The following is a 5,761-nucleotide window of genomic DNA, read 5'->3' as shown; positions in this document are numbered from 1 at the left end:
TATGGTAGGTGAAACCTCCGTGACCTGGGGTGTGCCGGATGTGGGCATCCACCAGGCGAGCTTCACTGGCTATGCTATTCAACGCGACGCTATCATAAGCCAGGCGATCTCCGGGACCCCCCGGTCACGGGACCTCGTAATGGTGTTGAAGTCCCCACCGAAGACCACCTGTCGGCTCGTAAAAAGAAAGGGCTTGATCCTCAGGAAGAGACATTTGCGGTCCCACTTGGACTGCGGGCCGTAGATGTTGATGAGCCGGAGCTCTTGTCCCCTCATGAAGACATCTAGGATCAGGCACCTCCCCATTTCCAACTCAGTAACCCGTCGGCATTCAACTGCTGCAGTCTTAAAAAGGACTGCCACCCCGCTATACGGCTCGGCCGCAAGAGACCAGTATGAGGGCCCGCACCTCCACTCCCTCCGTGATTTATAGATGGCCCCCATGTCTGTTAGTCTGGTCTCTTGCAAGAATAAAATTTCTGCCTCAATCCGGGAGAAAAAATCAAAGGCCGTGAAGCGAGCCGCATCTGACTTAATGCTGGCGACATTAATAGACGCCAGCGTCAACGGGGCGAGTTCAGCCATCATGGGTGATCGAGTTGGATGGCCAATTTCTTCCCTACCCCGCTATTACCTCCTCCTGGGGAGGGGTCAGACACCTTCCTTTTCAGGGAAGCTCCCGACGTGTCCATCCCACCCCCCCCGGTGTCCTCGCCCCCGGGTTCCAGGTCTGTCCCCCCCTCAGGAGGAGCAATGCCCCCTGAGGGACGGACTCCGCCATCCCCCGAAGGACCCTCCGGTGTTACCCCCGGCCCAGTACCCTCGTCTTGCGGTTCATCATCTGAACCCCCGAGGGCGCTGAACCGGTTGGAGAGTCTGATCAGAGGGGGGTCAGCGGGCCCTTCCATATGCACCCTTGTGGTCGGGGGCGGGGGGGACTTTGAAGGCTTGTCAGCCTTCCTCCCCACCGCTTTGCGCTTGGCACGCCTGGTTTTGCCACCTGGTGCTGTAGGCTGCTCTTGGACATCCTCATCAACACTTTCATACTGAGAGGAATTGTCCGAGTCAGCCGCTTTCTCCTCTCTCTCCATCCTCCTGATCTCCTCACTCACCGCACTCTCCCCCAGGGCCTCAGAGGCTTTGGCCACGGGCCTGGAGGGAGGAGCAGGCATCACCCCGGTTGCCCGAGGCTCCACCTGTCCCTTACCTCCCTGGCGTTTTTCCTGCCTCCGCTGGTACGCGGGGCCCCTTGCAGCATTGCCCTTCCTCACTGGCCCCTCAGCCCTTCCCCCTTCGCCACCACCTGCCACAGCAGAAGCAGCGCCACCGGGGGTTGCCCCCCCGCGGTCTCCCCCCACCGGGCCTGTGGCGGCATTAGAGAAAGAGCGAGGGCAGCGGCTGAGAGGGTGACCCAGGTCACCACACAGGTGGCACCGAATGTCTTTGCACAAGGCAGCCAGGTGACCTACCCCACCACACAACGCGCACTTCTGCACCTTGCAGTTGGCGCTGAAGTGAGTGGGGTCGCCGCACTTGTGGCAGACCTTCGGTTGCCCCTGGTAGAAGACCAGGATCCTGTCCCTTCCCAGGAACGCCGAGGAAGGGATGTGGGTGACCGTGCCGCCGGAAACCTTCAATTTGACCATGAAGGTCCAGCCCCCCGACCAGATGCCAAACTCGTCCCTGTTCTTTTTTGGGACCTCGGTGACCTCCCCGTAACGGGAAAGCCACGTCATGATGTCCACGCCTGCGAGTGACTCGTTACATGTAACCACGGTCACTCGCTTGACGGAATTTTGGCGAGACACCGCTTGAGCCACGAAGTCTCGCCATCCGGGCTCTTCTCGCACCAGCTCGTAGTTTGACCAGAAGAGCTCCAGCCCCTCTGGCCGCACGAAGCTGACGTCGAAGAAGCGGGACGCCGAAGGGTGTATCAGGGCAAAGATGTCATTCGCCCCGAAGCCCATCTTAAGGAGGAGCTCCACCACCTTGCTCCTAGGTGGACAAGCTTCACTGCCCCCCCACCTAAGACGGACCACATTCCTTCTTGGCGGCCCCTGCCCGGCTGTGGGGAGAGACCAAACAGTCCCTCCCTCCCTTTGATTTTGGAAGGCTGCTAGGCCATGTCTCTCTATCCAGAAAGACAGGTCCACTGTCCTCCCCTCTACCATGATTGATCTTTCTCCCCTTTGGAGGGCCTCCAGGAAACGGCGGTGCAAACCGCCGTCCCCGGAGCCCGGAGGCGAGGAGACCCCCCCGGAACCACCCCGACCCCCAGCCGCGACCCCCGCATAATTACGTTGGGGCCTCGCGGCTGGGGGGGCAGACGGGCCAGCCCTCCCACCACTACCACCACTTGTGCCAGCACCCTCATTCACTCTCCCGTTCACTCTTTTATTATTTCCACTCGCTCCGGCACTCACTCCAGCATTTACTGCCACATTCACACTCGCACTCACTCCCTCATCCATATCGCTCACATCACCATTTATGTCCTCAAACAGCTCTTCAAAAATATCTCCTATCTCACTCCCACTCTCACTTCCAGATAGACCACTATTTACATTAGCAGACTTGGTGTTGCAGTACCCCTGCCTGCCTGCTGGGGGCCCTGACTGGCCAGTGCTCTGCTCCTTGGAGCTGCTGGCACTGCTCCAACTCTTGTCCAGGAGTGCCGCTGCCCCTTTAAATACCTCCGAGCAGAGCGCACTCAGTACGCCCTGCCCGAGCCTGGGAGCAGCAGCAGCTCCTGGGTTCTCTGGCTCCACTTTTTTTCCTTTTTGCGGTGTCTTTGCACTGAGGACAGGGACGGCCACTGCCACCGCACCCTGCCCTCTGCTGTTCGCCCCCGCCGGCTTCCCAAGGAGCGCCAGAGCCCCCGCACCACCAGATGGAGGTAAGCGGGCTGGGGACCCCGACAACTCCCTACCGACTTTTGGGGGCACTATGCTGCTTGAGGGGGTAGGCGGGACAGGAGGCAGTGGGCCCGCCAAGGCCACGCCCCCCCCGCCGGCCGCAGCCACCCCGGGCAGAGCAGTGACCCCTTGCGAGGCCACGCCCTCCCCAGGTGACGCGGGCACAGAGGGCGGGACAGCGGCCGAGGAGGACACGCCCCCCCCGCATGCCGCAGCCTTTGCAGGCTGGGCAACACTCGGGGAGGCCACGCCCCCCTCACGGACTGTCACTGCGCCCCTGAACCCACCACTTGATGTTGGCAGGGCTGGCCACTCCCCCTCATCGCCCAGCGGCGGCGGTGCCCCCAGCACGGACCCCTTTTTGGGTCTACGCGCCGGGGACCCCGCTCTTGCCACGGGCGCCGTCAGAGGAGCTACCAGCCCCTTGCATTTTTTTAGCTGCTGCTTCACAGCAGCCTCCACGCCCTTTCTAGGTCTCTGGACCCCCATAAGTGGACCAGACTTAACGGACCCGTGCGTGGGGGATCCAGAGACCCCAGCACTCACCGCCGGAGGTGCGGTCCTGGCTGTACCCGTGCTGAGCGCCAGGCCAGCCCCCCCTGCCGCCGGGGACTGAGCCCGGACACCACTACTGCCAATACCGCCAGCGGCTGTTACACCACTGGCACCAGCACCGACCTCCATGTCGCTGCCTGAACCCTCACCGCCACCACCAGATGTGGCGGTAAGGTCCAGGCACACATCACTCTGCCCGCGCCCCCGCTGCGGACCCACCACAGGGCCCGAGCCGGGGTGGGCAGCGGGTTCCATACAGCGGGACAGAGGGACCCCGGAAAGAGGGACAAACATAAGTTTGTCAGCCACGGTGTTTTTTGGCTTGCGCTTGTTTTTTTTCTTTTTCCTCTTTCCGGTTGCCTCGTCCTCAGGGCAGACCTCATCCCCAAAGAGCAGTGTGCCAAACCGCTCTGGGGACTCGATCTGCCTCACCTGTTGTAGGACGAGGCAGCCCCCCTCACTACTACTGTCCCCACTCCCACCAGCCTCCCCCTCGCCCCCACTTTCCTCCGAGTAACTGGAGTCCGGTGGGAGAGCCACTTGCTCAGGGGCCACCCCGCTGCATGTTACCTGGGTGTTGTTGCTCACCAGGCCTTCAGGTGGGGCAGGCGTAGATGTTCCGCCATCCTCCTCCTCCTCCTCTTGGCCCTCCACCTGGCAGGGGCCTCCCGACCCCCCAGGAGACCCTCCGGTCATGGCTCTAAACCGGTCATCGTTTTTCAGTTTCTCTGCAAAGGGGCCGCTCCCACTCAGGATAGCCGCCCGTATCTCCTCCAAGGCCCTGATAGCCCCCTTCAGCCTCTCCACCGTGGCGGAGACCTCAGCTCGTCTCGAGGCGGGGAGCCGGTTCTTAGCCACCGCTCGTGCTCCCCTTAACTCCTCCCGGAGTTTTCTCAGCTGTTTGGCGGCCTCCTCATATTCGCAGAGGTGCGCATGGATGCGGGAGGCGTAGATGGTAGATGGCTCTCCCTCAGCTCTGGAGCCCCAGATGTTGGGGGGCTCTGCCACTGCACCTCTGCTCTGGGCCGCCACTCCTCCGGGAGGAGGAGCCGCCACGGTACCAGCTTCGGGGGGCCCGGTGTCCCGGGGCTCCTGGGTCCTGCGACACCCTCTCTCTTGGCTCCGTCTCTTCCCCATCTCCCTGGGACTGGCTGGCTGCACCCTGGCCTCCGGATGGTGCTGAGGCCCCCCACCCCCAGCTGGCTTGCCGGAGGGTGGGAGCCAGGGGAACAGCCCCGGCGCTCAGTCCCAGGGAAAGTCCTCTTTCCTGGGAAGGGGGCAGATGGAAAGTCCTTGCAGGAAAAAACCTCCCTTCCCAGGAGCTTAGCAAGGCCCTAGCCTGCAGACGCTCAGCACAGATGCTCCTCCTCTTCCTGGGCGTGCTCTATCCTCCAGTCACCTCCAGAGCTGCACTCACTATTCCTTTGTTATATGCTTTAGTCTTTAGGAAACATTTCTCCTTTGATCGCCTTCACAGGCACACATTTCCTTGCTGCTCTGGTTGTGACTGGAGCATAACGTCATTCCTTGTGGAAGGTAGAACATCCAGTCCTCACAGTTCTTTCAGTAATCCCCTCCTCTCCGGCAGCTGTAGATGTGGAGCTACCTGGTAAGGTGGGGATTTTTCTGCAGATTTGGGGTCTTTTTTCTGGCACATTTTATACCTTCTGAGAGGGTGAAATCTTTCTGTTGTGAGGTCACTTCTGTACTGTGTGATCTGAGCCAATCAGATGCCTCTTCCTACTTCTCTTCTCCCCTTTCACAGACACTAAGGGAGAGAAGCTGCAGCTGCGTCCCCCTCCTCTCCCCTCTCACAGACACTGTGGGCGAAGAGCTGCAGCTGCGTCCTCCTCCTCACCCCTCTAACAGATACTGAGGGAGAGAAGCTGCAGCTGTGTCCCCCTCCTCTCCCCTCTCACAGACACTGAGGGAGAGAAGCTGCAGTGCGTCCCCTCCTCTCCCATCTCTCACAGACACTGAGGGAGAGAAGCTGCAGCTGCGTCCCCCTCCACTCCCATCTCTCACAGACACTGAGGGAGAGAAGCTGCAGCTGCGTCCCCTCCTCTCCCCTCTCTCACAGACACTGAGGGAGAGAAGCTGCAGCTGTGTCCCCCTCCTCTCCCCTCTCACAGATACTGAGGGAGAGAATCTGCAGCTGAGTCCCCCTACTCTCCCCTCTCACAGACACTGAGGGAGGGAGAGAAGCTGCAGCTGCGTCCCCCTCCTCTCCCCTCTCACAGGCACTGAGGGAGAGAAGCTACAGCTGCGTCCCCCTCCTCTCCCCTCTCACA

Source organism: Dendrobates tinctorius, unplaced genomic scaffold (assembly GCF_039654945.1).
Source record: "Dendrobates tinctorius isolate UK_male_01 unplaced genomic scaffold, ASM3965494v1 ptg000136l, whole genome shotgun sequence".
Lineage (NCBI taxonomy): Eukaryota > Metazoa > Chordata > Amphibia > Anura > Dendrobatidae > Dendrobates > Dendrobates tinctorius.
The sequence above is the reverse complement of the archived record's forward strand: the minus strand, read 5'-3'. Positions refer to the sequence as shown.